Source organism: Lygodium microphyllum, chromosome 25 (genome assembly GCF_053477565.2).
Source record: "Lygodium microphyllum isolate KBCC chromosome 25, Lygodium_microphyllum_v1.1.10, whole genome shotgun sequence".
NCBI lineage: Eukaryota > Viridiplantae > Streptophyta > Polypodiopsida > Schizaeales > Lygodiaceae > Lygodium > Lygodium microphyllum.
Window position 1 is genome coordinate 111,199,114 of NC_141159.1, and position 23,227 is coordinate 111,222,340.

Here is a 23,227-nt window from a genome sequence, read left to right on the forward strand (position 1 = left end):
ATGACAATTTAAGCAGTGTCATGTTAGCAAGCAATCTTGTTTATCATGCAAGATCAAAACACATTGCGGTTCATTGCCATTTCATCAGGGAAATGGTTTTAGCAAATCAGATTGACTTGGAGCATGTGAAGACTAAAGACCAGGTAGTAGACATCTTTACTAAATCACTTGGTAAAGATAAGTTCATTCACTTTAGATAGCTACTTGGAGTGATGCAGATGATTTGAGTTTTGTTTTAAGCTTGAGGGGGAGTGTTAGAAGTCAAGCTCACTTAAGTCCGTCTTTATGAGTGATCGACATCTATGACAGCTAGTGTGTGTATACAGCTGTCTCCATGTGACTACATTGAATAAGTCGGGTGTGTGTTAGAGTTAATTAGTGACCTGACTAGAGTTAGTTAGTTAGATCTACACCTAGTCTAGTTTTACTTTTACACTGTATTGTGTACTTCTCAGCTAGTTCTTGAATAATGAAAAAATAATAATGAGAGCCTGAAGCCTCATGGATATGGAGTATTCCTTGTCTCTCTCTCCCATCTTTGAACATACACATCACGCCCCCCACTCCGCTGTCGAAGGGTTTTCGAAAGCAAAGTCACAACCACAGAGGTTCTTGAGAAATTCCAAGATGAAAGATCAAGTGAAACAAACAATCAGGACGAATATGATGCCAGGGTTTAAGTGTATTACAATTTTTGGTTCAAGTACAAGTAACAAGACGGATCAATAAAAAAAAATCAATCCTCGCAAGAAAACCACTTTATGTTATACATCAGAATACAAGAGCATTTCCAAGTGTAAATACTAGGCTTTGCAACATGAAAGAAAAGTTTTTCTGCTTTTTCTAAGCTTTGAGAGCCTCTTGAAGAAGAGAGTTGATGTAGTCCTTTCCAATAGTGAACCGCCCCATATTCATGCCAAGCATAATATGCCAGCCACTTGTTTTTGGATACCTTGATGAAATAGAGTCCTATGTAGCATTGGTAAAGCCATCCATAAATAAGTTCAAAAAGCACAAGCCATAATCCAATGGGGCATTTGGGTTTGCTATAGTCTTTGGTTTGCTCTTGACAAAGCAAAAAAAGAAACTCCAGCGGCAACAAGCAAGGTGCAAATATACTCTGCGAATTTATACCGCACTCCATAAATGATCGTTCCAACAACCATGACTGGTATCATCTTGGAAGATTTTACAAGTACATACTAACAGCATGCTACATTGTCCAGATATAAGAAGGCTCCATTGTTCAGGACAGGTAATAATTTTCACCTATTACTACTAGAGGCAGTTTCACTTCAATGCTTGAATGCCACATGCTGGTCCTACAAAATTACTGATGCTTGGACTCCAGTATAACCAAAGGGGAGCTTGATGGCCACTCTTCTTCGTCCATAGCAAAATCATGAGCAGAGACCAGAAAAAAAACACAACATGTTGTGCAAAGTTCAAGAAAGGTAGGTGCGTAAATCTGTGCTCCTCTGGGCCAAACTTTTTATGTTGAAAAAGTCTCTTGGAGGACGCCTTGAGTAATGTATGCTGCGAAGATGCCAGCCGTGCACAGGGCGAGGAGGAGGAAGCGTCCAAGCGCGCTATCTGCGACGGCCATGAGTGGCTTGAGGGACCTGCAGGGGCTCTGAATTGAGAATGGAGACGGGGTCGCGAGGGTTGCTTGGCTAATGGAGAGTCAGTTCTTGCAACAACTGCTGAAATTCCCTGGTGTTTGTCGTACGAGCCGATTCCATCTGTCGTCCCCCTCGTTCTTTATTACTTCTCTCCACCATCTATAAACAGGATTCCTCGTATTCCCTCTGCTTTCCCCTGTATTTCCACGAACATTCTACTCTGGGATGATAGGGCCCCTCTTGTTGATTGTGCCAGGCTGATAACCTCTTCTATCTGACTGATATTACCATGTATAACTGCCCTCTCTCTCAGCAGGTGTCGAACTCCCAGAATTCTACGCTTCCCCAAGCTCCTTGAGAGTCCTCCATCTCCCTCTGTTACAGCATCCTTCCTTCCCCTTCAGTCTTCGACGTCCTCCAAAAATGCCTCCGTTTCCCCGTCTTTTGCCACCTTTTGACGTTGTTATCCTCCCTTTCTCTTCGTTGCTGATCATCATCCTATTTTCGCACTCTCCTCCTCCGTTTTTGCCTGGCCGTCTCGCCCAAAATCAGTAGCACCAACTGATCCGCATATATTTTCCGTCGTAGCACAATCTCCTTCCCTCCGCAGCTTCCGCATGTACATTGAAGACCCCCCTAATATATCGGCCATTCACACCGTTTTCATCCTTTTTCCCTAATTAGCTCTTGACTCAGCTAATTAGCTTCTTCCCTTCCGTGATTTCCTGCACATCGATTCCTTTTTCTCCTCTGAATTCTGTCTGTATTATCCTCCTTCTCTCCCTCCAAAACACTTTTCAAAAACAAAAGCTTCTCTTTTTCCCCCAAATTGGCTTTTCTCCTTTAAGAAACGGTTCTTTTGTTTTTTTTAATCATGTCTTTCAGCTATTCATCATAAGTCATAATGTCAGCCTCATATACCCATTTTTGACCAGGGCGCCAAATACACTCAAAGCATCGCATTCAATGCAACAGTTTTATGTTCAAATAGCTTATCAAAACCTTTTCTGTTTCTGCAATGCTTCCACACTTCCCATACATGGATACAAGAAGAAGTATACATGTAAATATAAGATGATCAAGTGCCAGACCCTCTTGTTGCATAAGCTGAAGGCATTGATTAACCATCTTATAATCATCACATGTCACATATCCATCAATCATTACACCCCAAGCAACAACAGCACGATCCTCTATACTCCAAACTCGAACAAGGTCATCTTCACCTCCAACCAAGACATATTTGCTTTCTGGGCTTCAAGATCAGCAAAGAAGGGAACCAAAATAACTTTTGCCTCCACAAGTTAGTTGTTCAGTCTTGAAATAAAAATCTGAGATAGCCAACTAGTGCAACACTCGCTAAATACAAGCCATTTGCAGAGAATGCAAAGTTATTGATAGAACCTTGGCATATGTGCCACCTTGCCAAGGGACTGCTCTTATTGGCTACTCATATGTTGCTACAAGCTCTCAAAATATGTAAATAAGTGGTGATATCCATGTTGATGCATTCATGTTGCATTCTTTCAAACAATTCTAACACATCGATTAAGTATGTACAAAGTAGCAAATGCCGCATACACAACTTTTGGGTGGTTTTCACATCTCGAATGCGCAGCAATACGACATCCACCCCCTCTAATCCTGCGCATCCTCCGGATGGGCCAACTACCCATGATCATTATCATCAAGATCCACAAACAAATCAATCTCTTCGTTATGCATTTCCGGTAGATCAACAAGATTTTCAGCCATATCATCTGTCCCTTCCAATTCTGTCAGCTCATATATTGCATTATCAAAGGCATGTCTGACTATGTATGGCCCAAACCATCTTTTCACCATCTTCCAAAAAATCTGCAATAACTTCCTCATTTTCCACATGGTTCTAGTGTGGCTCTCATCCCAAAATAGTTTCTGCCCCTTTCGAAACAGCTCATATAAACAATCTGCTATGTGTGCAAAATGGGGTGTCCAAATCATGTAAAACACACAAGCTCCAATGAATCTCTGTATCTCTGAAGTGATAGAACAATACTCCATAATCTTGCCTATAAAATCCACCTTCTTATCCACAGTCTTGTATTTCGTGTCAACCCTGGCTTCATTATGTTCTTCTGCATTACATAAACCTTGCTGTAAATCAGCAATTCTGCACTCCAATGGCTGAATATTCTCAGCCCTCTGCTCTATGGACTGCATAGAAACAGCCCCAAACTCTGAATGCTGAAATATTTCAGCAGTAAACTCTGTTGGCTGAAAATTTTCAGCCCTCTGTCTCTCTGAAAGCTGATCATAACCAGCTGGAAACTCTGTTTGCTGAATTTCTTCAGCACTCAACACTCTTTGCTGAGTTTCCTCAGAAACTCTGACTCAATCTGTGACATAAAATCTGCAATTTCATGAAACATGTCCAGGGACTGCACTAATACATTACCATGACAATTCAGCATATCAGTTTTCAGCATATCTCCCATTTCTGACATCGTATCTGCACAAATCACACTGTCATACATACCATCTATGTGCTCATCATCCTCCAAAATTCTTGCATTTTTCAAATTTTTTTCCTTCCTGCATATATACTGCCTGGCAGCTCTAGACAATCTAGAAGTCTTTTGATAGCTCATCGAATTGTTTGCTGAAATCCCAACATAACCGGAGGAGAAAACACTGCTGCCAGAAGGCGAGAACTCCAATCTCCTCTCCTCTGTACCACCGTCGTCTCGCGAAACGGCGGTACCTAATGAAAACCCGAATCCCTCACAGTGGGCAAGGGTGCATCTCTGAGAGTATCCCTGTTTCTAACATGGTTCACACATACAGTCATAAACTGAACTGCTCTCATACCATCTTTACTGCGAATCCGTGCATAAGCAGATCCATCATCCATGACCTTTGTCTCCATGCGCATCTCTGTAATGAATGGCTGTCCAAGAATTATGGGATACGAGCATGAATCCTGCACAAAGAAATGAAAATCCTCCTCTACATCACCAATAGAAACCCTGACACTAGGACAAGCAGCATATAAATCACCTGCAGTGTTATTGGCGGCTCTCATACGCCACCCATGCTCTACATCCATAGGCCATCTGTTACTCTCATAAACTCCACGAACAATGAGATTAATCTCTGAACCATGATCAACCAATGCAACATAAGGCACCTGTTTCTCTCCAACCTTTACCATCGTCTCTGTAGTTGCCCTAGCCCAATGGCTCCGCGAAAAGTGACTACGCGGTATCAAAACAGGCTCATCAATTTCAGCATAATGCATAGGCTGAACCCTCTTCTCTACCTGTGGCAAAACAGAAGCATTAACAACCATAACCTCATCATCATCCTCGTCCAACTCTCCAATCAAAACTCCCTGTGCAGCAGTGGTAGACAATGCATGTCTTTTCCTCTTCAGGACCTCCTGAAACTGATCCTGAAACTCTCTTTTTGAGATGCCCAAAATCTCGGAAATAGTGAAAGTCACCTCACTGCCAAGTATCTTATCATTAAAGATTTTCTTCATATCTGTAGATGTCTCAATGTCGGACATCAATCTGAATCCTGGCTGCTTTCTCTCTCTAGGCTCTTGCCTCTTTTCTCTCTTTTGAGCATCCTCCATCTGTCGATCTGGCCCTGGTCTTGAAGACGGTCCTGCAGTAGGTGGAGTAACAAACTCACCCCCTCTAGTCTTCTTAGCTGCACTTGGATTTTCTTCATCCCTCTTATGCTTCTCCTCAACAAATACATCTGCACCATGAGATTTAGCCAAATAAGCATAAATAGAATACTTGTCAACAGGCGAGTCCCAACCTGTCTCTGATCTGATGCTAGAGCCTGCACTAGTCAAAACAGTTTGCTGAATTTTTCCCTTGTTTGCAGTCTCCATAGCATAAGTCCATAGTGCGGACTGAGTCTCTGATCCCTTCTCAATCTGTACTCCATATGCAGAAGCATCACCTCTAGCCGTCACATAAGAAGTACGCGCAGCCATGTCCTCCACTAACTTCTTCATTCCACCTTTACCAAAGTTGGTAGCAAGTGGAGCTCCTGTCTCAGTCAACCAAATCTTACCATCTTGCCCCCAATATACCAAATTCTGCCTCCTTGCATCCTGGAAAGAGTCACAATCCCTGCAATGCTGATGCTCCGTACTATCACACCAAATACATCTCCAATCTCTCCTAGGAGCACTAGGAGCACTCCTAGGTGCAATAGGAGCACTAGAAGAAGTAGCAGGCGCAGTCGAAGCAAACTGCTCCTTCAACTTACCCACCAACTCCGCTTTGACTGATTCAAGTGTCAAATCTGTGATTCCTTTGATTATGTCATCAAGAGAAGTAGGCACCGATGGAGCGGATGGTTTTGGAGCAGAAGGTGTAGGCATCGGTCGTGGAACAGGAGGAATAGGTGGAGTAGAAACAGTAGGCACAGTAGGCACTGGCATAGGCCAAGAAACTGGCTGAGGAGGAGAAGAAATAATAGGGATAGAAGTAGGTATAGGAGCAGATGATGGTGTAGGTGTCATGGAACCATTCTGTAGGCGAGTCTTCCATATCCTCCTCTTGGTCAAAGTCGAGACTGCATCCTGAGCATCCTGCCAATCAGTTTTAAGACCCATAGGCTTCGTGCGATCTTCAAGAAGCTCACCCAATTCTTCTTGAAGAGCAGGATCTGCAGCTTGCAAGAAAAGCTCAACTTTTTCAACATCCAATGCTCTTTGTTCAATGGCATCAAGCTGACTATACCTCTCTTCAAATTCTCGAATCAACTCCGAAGCAGCAAGACCTTTGTTTGGCATGTAGACCCACTCTCGGAATGACCATCGAGTAGCCATACCAAAGTCCTCAAGGAAATATTCTTCTTTAAGAGCCTTCTTAAAATCTTGCCAATGTGTATTTTGAATAAATAAATCAGTCACCTTTGTCCTCAAAGCAGGTGTGACAAGACGAAGGAAGTACTTACTCATAAGTCCAGCACGAACTCCAAAAAACCCCATCTTGATCTCATATGTCTTCAAATATGCTGAAACATTACGCCCGTCAAACAGCTTCTTCTCACTCTCAACTGCTTCAATAGCCTTAGTCGCGCTGTTTGCATTCTCCTGCTCCGAATAGAGTTGCCTTTGTTGAGATAACTGTTGTTGATGCAATTGTTGTTGCTGCTGCATATACATTTGTATTTGCTGATTTTGGAGCTACATATACATGGACATATTCTGCAAAATCTGTTTTAGATCCTCCGTTGAAGTACTTGACGCAGCAGTCATAGATGGAGCTGAAGTAGACGCAGCTGGAGTTGTAGAGGAAGCTGAAATAGAGGCTGAAGTGTCTCCCATCCTGAAATTTCTGCGACGCTTTCACGTCGGGTTCACCAAAGATGTCGAAGGGTTTTCGAAAGCAAAGTCACAACCACAAAGGTTCTTGAGAAATTCCAAGATGAAAGATCAAGTGAAACAAACAATCAGGACGAATATGATGCCAGGGTTTAAGTGTATTACAATTTTTGGTTCAAGTACAAGTAACAAGACGGATCAATCAAAAAAAATCAATCCTCGCAAGAAAACCACTTTATGTTATACATCAGAATACAAGAGCATTTCCAAGTGTAAATACTAGGCTTTGCAACATGAAAGAAAAGTTTTTCTGCTTTTTCTAAGCTTTGAGAGCCTCTTGAAGAAGAGAGTTGATGTAGTCCTTTCCAATAGTGAACCGCCCCATATTCATGCCAAGCATAATATGCCAGCCACTTGTTTGTGGATACCTTGATGAAATAGAGTCCTATGTAGCATTGGTAAAGCCATCCATAAATAAGTTCAAAAAGCACAAGCCATAATCCAATGGGGCATTTGGGTTTGCTATAGTCTTTGGTTTGCTCCTGACAAAGCAAAACAAGAAACTCCAGCGGCAACAAGCAAGGTGCAAATATACTCTGCGAATTTATACCGCACTCCATAAATGATCGTTCCAACAACCATGACTGGTATCATCTTGGAAGATTTTACAAGTACATACTAACAGCATGCTACATTGTCCAGATATAAGAAGACTCCATTGTTCAGGACAGGTAATAATTTTCACCTATTACTACTAGAGGCAGTTTCACTTCAATGCTTGAATGCCACATGCTGGTCCTACAAAATTACTGATGCTTGGACTCCAGTATAACCAAAGGGGAGCTTGATGGCCACTCTTCTTCGTCCATAGCAAAATCATGAGCAGAGACCAGAAAAAAAACACAACATGTTGTGCAAAGTTCAAGAAAGGTAGGTGCGTAAATCTGTGCTCCTCTGGGCCAAACTTTTTATGTTGAAAAAGTCTCTTGGAGGACGCCTTGAGTAATGTATGCTGCGAAGATGCGAGCCGTACACAGGGCGAGGAGGAGGAAGCGTCCAAGCGCGCTATCTGCGACGGCCATGAGTGGCTTGAGGGACCTGCAGGGGCTCTGAATTGAGAATGGAGACGGGGTCGCGAGGGTTGCTTGGCTAATGGAGAGTCAGTTCTTGCAACAACTGCTGAAATTCCCTGGTGTTTGTCGTACGAGCCGATTCCATCTGTCGTCCCCCTCGTTCTTTATTACTTCTCTCCACCATCTATAAACAGGATTCCTCGTATTCCCTCTGCTTTCCCCTGTATTTCCACGAACATTCTACTCTGGGATGATAGGGCCCCTCTTGTTGATTGTGCCAGGCTGATAACCTCTTCTATCTGACTGATATTACCATGTATAACTGCCCTCTCTCTTAGCAGGTGTCGAACTCCCAGAATTCTACGCTTCCCCAAGCTCCTTGAGAGTCCTCCATCTCCCTCTGTTACAGCATCCTTCCTTCCCCTTCAGTCTTCGACGTCCTCCAAAAATGCCTCCGTTTCCCCGTCTTTTGCCACCTTTTGACGTTGTTATCCTCCCTTTCTCTTCGTTGCTGATCATCATCCTATTTTCGCACTCTCCTCCTCCGTTTTTGCCTGGCCGTCCCGCCCAAAATCAGTAGCACCAACTGATCCGCATATATTTTCCGTCGTAGCACAATCTCCTTCCCTCCGCAGCTTCCGCATGTACATTGAAGACCCCCCTAATATATCGGCCATTCACACCGTTTTCATCCTTTTTCCCTAATTAGCTCTTGACTCAGCTAATTAGCTTCTTCCCTTCCGTGATTTCCTGCACATCGATTCCTTTTTCTCCTCTGAATTCTGTCTGTATTATCCTCCTTCTCTCCCTCCAAAACACTTTTCAAAAACAAAAGCTTCTCTTTTTCCCCCAAATTGGCTTTTCTCCTTTAAGAAACGGTTCTTTTGTTTTTTTTAATCATGTCTTTCAGCTATTCATCATAAGTCATAATGTCAGCCTCATATACCCATTTTTGACCAGGGCGCCAAATACACTCAAAGCATCGCATTCAATGCAACAGTTTTATGTTCAAATAGCTTATCAAAACCTTTTCTGTTTCTGCAATGCTTCCACACTTCCCATACATGGATACAAGAAGAAGTATACATGTAAATATAAGATGATCAAGTGCCAGGCCCTCTTGTTGCATAAGCTGAAGGCATTGATTAACCATCTTATAATCATCACATGTCACATATCCATCAATCATTACACCCCAAGCAACAACAGCACGATCCTCTATACTCCAAACTCGAACAAGGTCATCTTCACCTCCAACCAAGACATATTTGCTTTCTGGGCTTCAAGATCAGCAAAGAAGGGAACCAAAATAACTTTTGCCTCCACAAGTTAGTTGTTCAGTCTTGAAATAAAAATCTGAGATAGCCAACTAGTGCAACACTCGCTAAATACAAGCCATTTGCAGAGAATGCAAAGTTATTGATAGAACCTTGGCATATGTGCCACCTTGCCAAGGGACTGCTCTTATTGGCTACTCATATGTTGCTACAAGCTCTCAAAATATGTAAATAAGTGGTGATATCCATGTTGATGCATTCATGTTGCATTCTTTCAAACAATTCTAACACATTGATTAAGTATGTACAAAGTAGCAAATGCCGCATACACAACTTTCGGGTGGTTTTCACATCTCGAATGCGCAGCAATACGACACCGCGTGACACACAGCATCACCCCCCAGGTTGCAAGGACATCAGCTCCCTCATCAACATCATTATCATCTCCATCTCCTTTCTCAACACGACCCTTGTCAGAAAACAAGAAGAAAAAAAAAGCTTCCAAGAAGCTTCCACAAAGGGGTGTTTCATCCGTGGACCGCGGAAGGGCACAACTCGTTTACAAAGGGAGTTTCCTTGCGGGAGAATTTCAGCACACCCTTCACCTGCTCGACTTTTGCATAGAATTTCAGCACACCGTCCACCTGCTCGACTTATTCCTGAGTCCCGATTGCGATGGCCCCAAAGTGCCACACAAGAGGAGCACATGCGGGAGTAAGAGGAGCACATGTAGGAGTCCCCACCCAAAGTACGAGAGTCGATAATACCCCTCTTGTGGAAGTTTAGGTTCCATCAAATTCACCCTTTCATTTCCGCATGATATGGGTGCATTAAGTATAAATTCACATAGGGAAAACCTAATTGCATTACTAGAACGCTTCATTTTGAAAAGATCATAGGAATGTTCAAAAGAGTTTTAAATTGCATGCACCATCATGATGAAAGGTTGTTGCATTTTTGAATATATGGTTCATGTGTTAAAAGATGCACTTATGCAATAATGTTCTAGTTGCATCGCGCACATAGGTTAAATATATATTGCGATGCTCTTGTGCATTGGAAGGTTTGCATTGGGTAACTTACGTTGGCAAGAATGAGTTATGTTGTACACAATGCATTTGTGCAATAATGATCATAAATAGGTTAATTCATAGAAGGATGTTTAATTAAAGAATAGATAGTTGCTATATGGAGAGGAGTAAAAGAGTTATATTTTATTTAGAATTCACATAAGCAACTGCATTCTTATTCGCGTGACTTGCATGGGAAAAGAAAAGATTATGTTTTTATAACATTATAAATTTACGTAGCATAACTTGCACACATAAGCCACTTGCATGCATAAGTAAATGTATGAAAAGGAAAAGGTCTATATTTCATTTTATGAAAAGCATATAAGATGCAATATGCATGTAATGATAGTTACATTCAATATGAAAGATAGGGTAAGTTAAGTTAAAATGTTGCTTAGTATTGCACTTGTAGAGTTAATCCAGTGTCCTCGTACTTAGATCGTTCTATGTTGCAAGCAAGAGAAGGTACCAAGCCTTAGGACACGAATACTAGTAATATCGACAGAAAAAGGGATGTAATTCCTCAAGATAGGCACTACTACCTATCTCGAGCAACTAGTTTGCAAGGTCAGATGCTATTGCAACTAAACCATAAGATGCTACTACTACATCTTAGGCCAAGGGAGGCGAGATCTAATTATAAGTTAGAAGTCGTGTATTTTCCCTACTACAACTCTCTCTCTCTTGGGGATCGATTTGTCAAACTTAGGGAAATTGTGAATTGCCAAGAAGCAAATTGACCAACCGAGGACGACGGGGTTGTCCAAGATCTATTTGACTATAGTACAAGGAGACCTAAGGTCATGATAATTGGGGTTGGTAGGGTATAAACCCTAACCCAAAGGAAAAGGGTAAACAAGCAACCTGGCTTGCCAAGCCCTCGAAATCTTGCCAAGTTGCAAACGATCCAAGAATGAATGCTGGGGGTATTGGGGAAGAAGGAATTACACCTTAGCTAGTTGTACGAACGACCACAGAAATGATTGTGATTGTACACTTAGGTACATTGTTTGAACTTCTTTGCTCAACGAACTAATTCAAGGACAAACACTTAATACTTCAAGTTAATAGCTTGGAGGGAGAGGCAAGTTCAGTTACCTCTGACTGCCTGCCTGGCCCTATCCAAGGGGGTTTTTAGCCGCATCGGGTACATGGACCAAACCTGCCGCGAGAGATCTCTCCGTGGGTGCTGCTTGGAGCAGGAGGATGCTTGGGTGCCAAGGGAGGCTCTAGCTATAAATTCCTTGCCTCCGGATCCCGCATAAGAGGCTAACGTGAATCGAGATGGGATCTCAAGGCCCGTGTACTAGTCTACAGGCAAAACTTGGAGTAGCAATCCTGATGATTGCTAGGATAGGCTTCGAGCAAAGATACTTGATGTATTCCAAGACCCTTATAAATAAAGATCAAATATTTGAAAAAGGAACTTGCTTGAATTTTTTTTAAAAATGTTAGTGCCTAAGTTACGTGAAGGAACCTGTGTTTAAATTGATTAATTAAGGAAGCTGCCTTTGCATGTCAAACATAATGTGGTAGGTAATTAGATAACTAAGCAACCCGAGGAAAGTGCGGTGGATATGACTTGGGTCCGTCCTACGGAAGGATGGTCTCGGTTAGTTGGGAACTTTTCTCAAAAGACGTGATGATAAGATTGTGAAGACCTAGAGTCAGTAGAGTTAGAATCCAGATTTATGCTGTTTTAGGGGAGCGGAATGGGACTATGCCTTATGGGCAGAAAGTTTGAGCTTTGCATCCCTTTCGTTTCCCATTCTCCATGAACCAAGTGTAGCATAAATCCACTTTGACTCTGTTGTTCCTATGCAAAGTGGTTCATCTGGAGCTCCACGCTAGCTACTTCCTAGAGACTTGGATGATAGGAAAGAAACCCTAACTTTAGGTCAGTCCTAAGTGGGAACAGCTAGATACTTCCGCTTCGGAGCAGACTCGGGAAGACCTAGATTGCAAACCCTATGACATTCCTTGCGAGTGCCAGGTGATGCTTTTTAGAATCTCTCTCCAATGGGCTACTAAGACATGTTCCACAAGTGGCTCAGACACGTTACAGTTTTGAAGGGTTATAAAACCCTTGTTTTTTATCCAAGAGCTATTTTCAAACTCTTTTTTATTTCATTATGTGAATTAATTTCTCTTTGTGTGTGTGTGTGTGTGTGTGTAGATGTATATAAATGTACATATATAAAGAAAGTGTATTTATGTATATGTACATGTATATGTATCTGTATATATGAAGAAAGTACATGTTATGTTAAAGATAAAGACAAAACATAAGGTTTTTACAATAGTTATTATTAGGAAGCTTAACATGTGCCTTATGATAATAGGGTAATATCACTTTTGAAGGCATGTGCTACAAATCTTGTCGCTACACTGACTTACATATCTACTTGCTAATTATGTGTCTCTTACATCTTAAATTGGAGTGTTCTCAAAATTAATATTTTATACCTCCTAAGAAGAGAAAAGAATGCCATCAATTTTTCATGGTCATACTCCTTTGGGCCTAGTTTCACACACACACACACACACACACATAGAGAAGATATAAAGGAATAAGAAAAAGAAGACAAATCAAACTGCCATGCTACATGCATAATCCATCTATTAATAATAAAATAAGTATAAACAATCTTGGTAGTTTCCTTCAGAGAATACTTTAGTCCCAAATGTGTCTGTTTCTTTTGATTAACTTCTAGTAGAAGAATGAAGATTCATTCCATCATTTTCACATCTTTGAAAGAGAGAGAGAGAGAGTATACAACTCTCATGCAACTCCACAAAATAATGTAACAATCACTCGTTCTCTTCTTTTGGGTTGGCTTTACAAAATCTAAAGTCCAAGTGCTTGACCACAATAGAGAATGTCTCTTCAATCTTAGGTCTTTTCACTCATCCTCCACCTCTTGTATGAGAGAGAGAAAGAGAGAGAGAGAGAGAGAGAGAGAGAGAGAGAGAGAGAGAGATAGAGAGAGAGAGAGAGAGAGCATGTGTGTGTGTGTGGGGGGGGGGGGGGGGCGACATAATACCCTAAAGATTAGGGGTACTATGTTTACTTGTTGAGGTTCATCATGTCCATTTGTTAAAGATCTGAGCCAGTTTTATGATTTAATAATACCCTATTGTTAAAACTTTACATGTTCAATATAAAGACCCCTTTTGTGAATAGATTTATTGCTTTTAAAATATTATCTTCTATAAATGTACATCACGTTACACACATTTTTATCCATAGTGACGCCCCCCCCCCCCCCCCCCCCCCCCCCCCCCCCCCCCCCCGAGATAGAGTGGCAATTGTATGAAATATTTTTGGGGCTATTTTGAGGTCTGAATACTCTTGTTTTAGCATAGAAAACATTGTTGGTTATACATAGACTACTGTTATGACTGTTATTTGCTCATTGATTGTCATGAATACCTACATGTCTTCTATGCAAGCATATGCTGTCTATTTGGAATGCCATTGCACCTAGATGTTTTGCCACATGATTGGGAATGTATTTGACATACATATGAACTGAAACACAATATTTACTACTAGTGTTTATTGTGACAACTTATTGAACTGAAATTGTCATAAATACCCGAGGGGTGTGCAAGGAGTGAAGCATTCAGAGAGCACTAAATTTGCAGCTATGGCAAATGCTCAAGGCACTGATAACATCACTCAAATTGTCAGTGAGAAGCTTGACAACCAAAAATTCACGATGTCGTGATGTTATGAGGACACAGTGTGAAAAAGTATGGAATGCATCATCATCCGACTTCTTATTAATCAAGAGAGTCAATGTGATCTGAGTCATTAGTATTAGTGTGAGTTGCATGGATTATCCAAAAATACTAGGTTTCTGGATAATTTTAGCCTATATTTGATATTATTTATTGTAAAAATATGAAAAAGTTAGAAAAGCTTTTAGATTAGGATGGCATATAAAAAGCAAGCTACTTTTTCAATCAGTTAGGAGATTTTTCATAAAAAAGACAGATTGATGAAAACGTGCACGTTGCAATTGCTATAAACAGGCTGAAAACTATAGATTGAACTGAAAGATAAAGGAGTGATCTGGGAGATTCGTGAGCAGGTGTCCTGCATTTTTAACCCCCTTTCAAAGCCAACAGAGCCATCAGATTTGGGTTCCAAGCAGCAGAGAAGGAGCTATAATTTTGATGCACGTTTTGTCCTACAAAGAAGGACCAGGAGATCTAATGCTTGGAGATTGCTTTTTGTTGAGATGACAAGCTCAACACATGCGGACATTAATGATGGAACTCCTGGTTAGATGGGTCCACATGTCTACACTTAGCACGTGGATGGTTATTATGACTCTCACATGGCCACTGAATCATTACTATTATATTCAGGTTGTTACACCTATTTACAGGCTGGCATAGTTATAGCGCCAATCGACTAGTGTAGTCCGTTATGCATTTTTTGACTTAGTAGGCCACCTTTCTTTATGTTGTATCTTATCTATACTTTGTGTACATTGTAAAATGTGTGGAAGAAGAAGAAGAAACCAGCAAGAAAACGTTTTGGCCTCCATCTCTCTTCTTGTTTCTTGAGTGAGCTTCTCCTTGTGCATTCTGTGTGTGTTTGGCGTAGCATCTTGAGTAAGTCCCCCCACCACGCGATTCTTGATATGGTATCAGAGCTGCATCACTAATTGAGGCTGGTTTTGAAGGCTAAAGTGAAGGAGAGGAGCCAAGGATTCGAACAAGCAAGCAATGGGTAAGAAGCTCTTTTATTCTCTACTTCTTCTCTTGGATAGTGCCTGTGGAGGCACCATAAGCATGGCAGAGCAAAAATCTCAGATTGCAGTGAGATTTTGTGTGCGTGAAGAGTTGCTATTTTGGCAATCCGAGGTCATTTCAGGCCCCATTTTAGACTCGCAAGGTTGGGGACAGTAGTTTGAGGTATCCTGCAATTTTAGTTGTGCCTGTCGTATACAGGTGCACAGGTTACAAATTTCAAATCTATAAGTTCAAAGGTGTTTATGAGCGAATAAAAACAAGGTTTATCTAAAAACTGGTTGCAGATTGCATGTATTATTGAGCAGACAATGAGAAAGGCTATCTGGTGTATTGATGTGCACTACAAGTCGAGGGTTGCTGAAGATTTGCTTGCTGTTTGGTATTAGTTTTGTGATAATGGTAGAGAATAGTGGAAACCCCATCATTGAGAAGCTCAACAAGAAAAACTACCCTTCATGGAAGTTTCGTGTCACAAACTTCCTTATTGGAAAAGGTCTCTACGAGTTTGTTTCAGGTGAAGAAAAAGAGCCGGAGGTCAGTGATCCTCCAACTGCAGAAGAGACAAAGGCACGGAAGGAATGGAATAATATGCTGGGACATATTAGAAATGCAGAGAATTCATATGTAGCTTGGACCATACTTGAAAGTATGTTTTCCACAAATACAAAGGCACGAAAGATTCAACTCAAGCAAGAGTTGAATACATTGAAGAAAGGGAAGATGTCTATCAATGAGTATGCATTGAAGGTAAGGAGCATTGCAGATTCCTTGGCAGCGATTGATGCAATGCCCGATGATGATGATCTGGTGTCACCTACCTTGGGTGGACTTAACAATGAAAAGGCTTGGAAGTCTTTTGTAACTTCCATATATGTTGGAAAGCCATTTTCAAATTTCGATGAGTTGGTGTCCCTTATGATCACTGAAGAGATCAACATGCAGAGTGAGACATCTAAAAAAAGTGGTGAACAAGTCCAAGATTTCTACTCTAGTTCAGGAAGGGGATGTGGCAAGTCCTCTTCAAGAGGCCATGGTACAAGATTTGGTAGTGACAACCAGCAAAACAGATTGAGTCAACAATTTGGCGATATGCAGGTTTCAGGAGGTCGTGGTAACTTTAGAGGTAGGGGGAGCTTTAGAGAAAGAGGTGGATGGCAAAATAGAGGTTCTAACAACTCTAGTATTGTGTGTCACTACTATGGCAAAACATGTCATATTGCAACCCAATGTTATACTAAGAAAGATGATATTCGCAGTGGTAAGTTACAACAAGGAAACTATGCATTGTCTTCATGACAGAATGAAGATAAAAATGAACGTCTGTTTGTTATGCAGCATATGCTGAATGCTGTTACAGGAAAGGGAACACATGATGATGTTTGGTATGTTGATTCTATTTAGATATCGAGCTCCACTCGTGATACGCCAGGGTGACCGTTGTGTATTTATGTCACCGACTTGTCAGTTGCAGACGCGGTTGGTACACCGCCCATGAATAATAGCTACATGATAGCTATCCTTATCTACTCTAGTTCATGGCTCAGTTAGTATGCCACCTTAGTTAGTTGAGTTTGGTTTGAGACCCATATATAGGGTTCTTCTATTTCTTTGTACTTGAGTTCTTTTGGCTTACACAACTAAGAAGAGGAAAACTATTTTCAGTCTCCACCTGTGTGTGTATTCCCCCATTGTGCAAGCAAGAAAGCTACAAGTGAGACTTCTTCCTTCTCTCCCACAATCTTGACATGGTATCAGAGTCTTGTTCGTGGTAAGGAGCTCAAGAAAGCAAGCCAAGCTCGCGGTGTTCTGGTAAGAGGAGCAGTGTTGCTTTCATTTTCTGTTTTGGAAGCAGATCTCTGCAGGTAGCACAGCCGGAAAGTGCAGGAGTGCATTGTCTCAGGTTGAGACGCCCTTCGCGGTGAAGCAAGAGGGCAGTATATGCTGCGGGAAGGGGCTTTAGCCCTCGGCGACCTTGTTATTTTGATTTGAGGCCATTTTGGGGCCTGTTTTGGAGGCGGAAGTTTTCTACATGCACTCAGGAAAAGGCCCTGTTTTATGCTGTGCGACCACTGTTCTACAGGTTGGTGAATAGTTACCACAGAAATTGCATCATATGCTTGTGTGGAGAGACATTTGGAGTTACAGAATCATCATTGGTTTCTGTTTATGCAAAATCGTCACTAGGAAGTGACTGTGTGGTCAAATACCACTTTCGCAAGTTTTGCAGATTTTCCCTTGTGAGGATGAAGCTGTGTTTTTTGCAGTGACAGAATTTTTTGCAGTGTTCTGTAATGGCATCTGATTCTCTTTCACAGATTGTCACTGAAAAGCTTGACAAGAACAACTTCCAAGCATGGAAGTTTAGAATGATAAATTTTCTCATGGGAAAAGGATATTGGGAATTTGTTGCAGGAAATGAAGAAGAACCAGTTCTTCCTGATGTTCCTAATCAACAGCAAATGCAGGCATTTAAAGCATGGCATGAGAGAGCCAGGAAAGTTATGTATTGGCTGTCTATCAGTATTTCAGACTCTATGATTGTGCATATTCAGGATGCAAGTACGCCAAAGGAGGCATGGGATACTTTGTCAAAAATGTATAGCACAAATACGCAAGCCAGAAAAATGCAGCTCAAGCAAGAGTTACATAATGTGCAAAGAGAAAATATGAGCATCAATGACTACCACATGAAGGTGAAGAAGATTGCAGATGCACTTGCTTCCATTGGGTCGCCAGTGGAAGATGATGATTTAGTTTTTGTGACCTTGAATGGTCTAGGAAAGGATTATGCACAGTTTTGGACATCCATTTCAGTTCGTGAAAGATTTCCTGATTTTGAGGAGCAGATTGCTCTTCTAATTTCTGAGGAGCAAAGAAATGGTGGTGCATCTTCTTCAGGAGGAACTTCAAAAGAAGCTGTCTTCTATTCAAATGCTGGAAGAGGTAGAGGCAGAGGTAGAGGAGGCCAATTTGGAGGCCGTGGTAGAAATCAGAATATGCAGCAAACTCAAGAAAACCAGTCCTATGGAGGAGGACGTGGTAACTCTAGAGGCAGGGGGAGCCAAAGAGGTCGTGGTGGATGGCAAAGAGGCCAAAATGCAAACAGTAATGTTGAATGCTACTATTGTGGTAAAATGGGTCATATGGCTAAAGACTGCTATAAAAAGCAAAATGACATCATGAATGGAAAATTGCAACAAGGAAATTATGCATCCTCTAGTAGACAGGGTGATGACAGAAATGAGCATCTGTTTATGGTGCAGCACATGAACAATTCTGTGACAAGTGCAGAAGAAAGCAACGATGTATGGTATGTTGACTCAGGTGCATCAAACCACATGACAGGTCATGCAGAATGGATGGAGGATGCAAGGAAAATGGAAAAACCAGGATTTGTGGAGACTGAAGGAAAAGAGTAAAGTGTTTGAGCACTCTAGAACTTTCAAGGCTGCAGTTGAAAGAGAAACATGCTTGAAAGTAAAGTGCTTGAGGTCAGATGGAGGGGGAGAGTACCTCTCTAATGAGTTCAGTGATTTTCTGAGGTCTCATGGGATAAAGAGACAGTTCACATGCAGGTATATCCCACAGCTTAATGGTGTTGTAGAAAGAAAAAACAGGTATATTGCAGAAGTTGCACGGGCATTAATGGCTAAAAAGAATATGCCCAAATATTTTTGGTCTGAGGCTATCCATACTGCTGTCTACATTATGAATAGAACTCCCACAGCTGCAGTTCATGGGATGACTCCTAAAGAATGCTTTACTAGTAAGAAGCCTGATGTATCGCACTTGAAGGTATTTGGCTGTGTTGCATATGTTCATGTGCTAGATGAGCTACAGAAGAAGCTTGATCCAAAGGCAAAAAAATGTGTCTTTCTTGGATACTCTTTATAGCAGAAAGGGTATCGTTGTTATAACCCTGTCACATGTAAGTTCAGAGTGAGGAAGGATGCCATCTTTGATGAAATGAGCAGTTGGTATGCATCTAGTGGTGATGCATTGGATGATGATGATGATCATGACACTCATGTGCAAGCTGAAAAGCAAGAATCATGGACTATTAGTGGACTAGAGACATCATCTGCTCTGGTAGTCCTTGGTCTGGGAGACTAAGGATTGGGTCTACTTATTCAAGTGCATCTAGTAGCACTACAAGTAAAGACAAAGGAAAGAATAAAGTGTCAGATGGCATTGATGTAGTTCTTGATGGAGACTCTAGTGGCTCAGAGAGCTTTGATGATGAGCTTGGTATTCCTTCTGTTAGGACACCAGGTGTACAAAGAGCTCATAGTAATGTAAAGGCTCCATTGAGTGATCCTGTGGTATGCAGATCTAGTAGGGTCAGATACCCTATTAAAAGATTTGGTTTTGAAGGTTATGCAGCTCACCTTTATGCTTATATGGTGAAACTAGTTGCAGATGTTAAGCCCACTTTTTTTGAGAATGCTATTGGTCATACTCATTGGGATGCAGCAATGGATGAGGAGATGGCTGCATTAGAGGCCAATAAGACTTGAGATCTAGTATCATTGCCGAAGGGCAAGAAAGCTATTGGATGTAAGTGGGTTTATAAGATTAAGCACAATGCAGATGGTTCTATTAGTAGGTACAAAGTTAGGCTGGTTGCAAAAGGCTATACCCAAACATATGGCATAGATTATGAAGAAATCTTCAGTCCAGTTGCTAGGATGGCAATTGTCAAACGTGTGATTGCTTTGGCAACATCCAAACGTTGGAGGTTGTAGCAAATATATGTGAAGAATGCCTTCTTGCATGGTGATTTGCAAGAAGAAGTGTATATGGATTAGCCAACAGGTTATGAAGATTTAGAGCATCCCATGTATGTGTGCAGGTTGAAGAAGGCGCTCTATGGGCTCAAGCAAGCACCTAAAGCATTGTCTGACAAGATAAGAGAGTATCTTGTCAATATTAGATTTTATATTTTTGATGCTGATCACTCACTTTATGTGAGAAACGGAGATGCAGGTTTGGTCATCATAGTCATCTATGTGGATGACTTGATTATTACAGGTGGTAGTGATAGTGGGATTGGTGAAGTCAAGGATTTTTTGAAGAAGAAGTTTGAGATGAAGGATTTAGGTGAGCTAAGTTACTTCCTTAGCATTGAGATGATCAGATGTGATGATGGTATATGGCTGTCCCAAAGACAATATAGCTTGGATATGTTGTCCAAGTATGGTATGAAAGCATGCAAACCACTTTCAGTCCTGTTGGAGCAGAATGTAAAGTTGAGTGCTGATATTGGGGATGAGATAGAAGACCCTACTATGTTCAGGAGGATAGTGGGGAGTTTGATGTACATGACCATTACAAGGCCAGACTTGAGCTACGCTATTGGTCTTGTGAGTTAGTTTATGCAAGTACCTAGAAAGCCACATTTGGATGCAGTCAGACACATATTGAGATATGTGAAGTCGACATTGCAGGAACCTTGTGTTCCATGCCAAGACAAAACATATTGAGGTACACTACCACTTTGTGAGAGAGAAGGTCCTAGCAGGTGAGATTGACTTCATCTATGTTAGCACACAAGATCAGATAGCCGACATCTTCAAGAAGGCATTGGGTACAGAGAAGCTTCAAAAGTTTTGAAGCTTACTTGGAGTTGCAGAGATGTAGTTGAGCTTAAGGGGGAGTATTGAGATGACAAGCTCAACACATGTAGACATTAATGATGGACCGCCTGGTTAGATGGATCCACACGTCTACACTTAGCACGTCGGTGGTCATTATGACTCTCACATGGCCACTGACTCATTACTATTATATTTAGATTGTTACACCTATTTACAGCTGGCATAGTTATAGTGCCAGTAGACTAGTGTAGTCCGTTATGCATTGTATGACTTAGTGAGCCACTTTTCTTTATGTTGTATCTTATCTATACTTTGTGTACATTGTAAAGTGTGTGGAAGAAGAAGAAGAAACCAGCAAGAAAACGTTTTGGCCTCCATCTCTCTTCTTATCTCTTGAGTGAGCTTCTCCTTATGCATTCTGTGTGTGTTCGGCGTAGCATCTTGAGCAAGTCCCCCCACCACGCAATTCTTGAAACTTTTGAGTAGTGCAAAGATTCCAAGTTCTTTCAATACATATTGATTCAATTCATTATGATTTGTTTTTGTCGTGTTTACCACTTGGGTATTCTCTATCTGCTCTTCCATCTCCTATCTCTACTTCCTTCTACTTCTGATCCCTTGGATTCAACCTTTCGACAAAAGCCCCTCCGACATTGGTAAACTCGACGTGAAAGGTCATCAAAAGAAGGAAGGACAAGATGGGCAAAATATGAATATGCTTATGCAGGTACAACAACAACAACAGGTGATGCAAACTTCAGCTCAAATAGAAAGTGTTGTGATGAATGCTTTGCAAGCAGTTGAGCGTGAGCTGAAGTTATTCAATGGCAGGAATGTATCTGCATATGTACATACCTATGCTCAGAAGATGAAATTCTTTGGAGTGGCTCAATCTACATAGAGCTGGTATTTTGTACGTGTTACTGTTCATGAACTGAAAGCACGAATTACTAAATTATACTTGCAGGATGCAGATTGGGTAGCCTTCAAGAAGACACTCAAGGAAGAATTTTACATTGAGGACACCAGTTTGATTACACGCAAGACTTTTCAAGAGTGGGTTTTACAACCCAATAAGGGTCTTGTGGCTAGGGAATTGTTAAGAGAATTTGAAGTTGATTTGAGCAGTTGGATCTTGCAGAACAGCAAGCTCTTGCAAGTCAAAAACTTGAATTGTTTCTATAGGCAGCTGATCCTAAGCTTCAAGAGAAGCTTGATGATTTGCTGGAGGATCAGACTACAGAGACAGGTTTGAAAAAAGAGTGGAGACATGTCAATGAAGTTGTTACTGCACTTGTGAAGAAGCATAGAAGAAGAGAAAGATTGAAGTCTCTAGCTTGCCCACTGTTACGGGCAAGACAGTTGATGTATCTAGTAAGCCACCTACTTCAATGGCTAACCCTATGGTTGTACCTGCTATTGTTCGCTCTATTAGGGAAGATGTCTTGGATGAATTGTTCAATGGGATGAGGGATCTTCAATTGAAGGTTGCAAAATTGGATGAAAAAGGACAAGAGGAAAGGAGACGGGCAGCAGCCCCTAAGCCTGGAAAAAGATGTATGTGGTGTGATAGTTTGCAGCACGAGAGAAAGGATTGCGCTGCCTATCAAGACGCCTTGGCACAACAACTTATCTTCTGGAAAGATGGCAAGATCCATGCACAAGAAATCGGATTGCCTCTTGCTTTGAATTTTGCAAAGGGAAGTATGCAAAAGTTGTTGGAAGACTTGGCTGTCCGAAATGCTTATGCGGCGATACATGTTTCTACTTTTGATTTACAGTTGGGTAGAATACATGGCCAAGTGATGATTGGTCCAAAGGCTGAAATATGGACACATGCTTTGCATGTAGCTGAAAAGAGAAAGGTCACTGATAGTGAAATTTCTCATGCAGGGCAAGACATTCGTGGCATAACTAGTTGGGAATCACGAGTAGATGCATATTCAGTGTATGCATATTTAGCAAAGGTATAAAACACGGATGTACTTGTGGAAGAAAAATGAAAAAGAGATGAAGATATTGCAAGGAAATCTAAAAGAATAACAAGAAGAAGTGTGGATCAGCCTAAAGCTGCAAATCAGCCATCTCCCAAGCATGTTATGGAAGAGGTCAGTCAGGAGCAAAAACAAGATAACAAACAAGAGGGCAAAAAGAAGGGCAAGCAACCAGGATATAAGTTGCAATCTGACATTGAGATAGCCACAAATCTAAAGAAGGTTCTTGAAGAATGGATCTTAAACAGTCAGGTGGAATTTACCTTGGGAGAGGTGCTTGACATTTCCAAGCAAGAATTTCATGATGAGATCATTGACATAATTAAAATGAAGCATCAGTTTCTTGGTGATACCACTAGTGCATTGCTGCAATTTGAAGAGGAAACTGGTTTGTTCGGTATTCGGGCTGAATATGAGCATAAAGTAAGTACTAGATTATCTATGCAAGATGCTACCAATCAGTGGACAGCATGTGGAAAAGTGAAGAAAGTG

At 41.3% G+C, this 23,227-nt stretch overlaps 2 pseudogenes; both read right to left on the reverse strand.

The window, feature by feature from the left end:
- Window positions 1-843: 843 nt before the first annotated feature.
- LOC148014628 (UDP-galactose/UDP-glucose transporter 1 pseudogene) lies at window positions 844-1,717 on the reverse strand (annotated as a pseudogene).
- A 5,556-nt stretch (window positions 1,718-7,273) lies between these two features.
- LOC148014629 (UDP-galactose/UDP-glucose transporter 1 pseudogene) lies at window positions 7,274-8,036 on the reverse strand (annotated as a pseudogene).
- Between the last annotated feature and the right edge of the window lie 15,191 nt (window positions 8,037-23,227).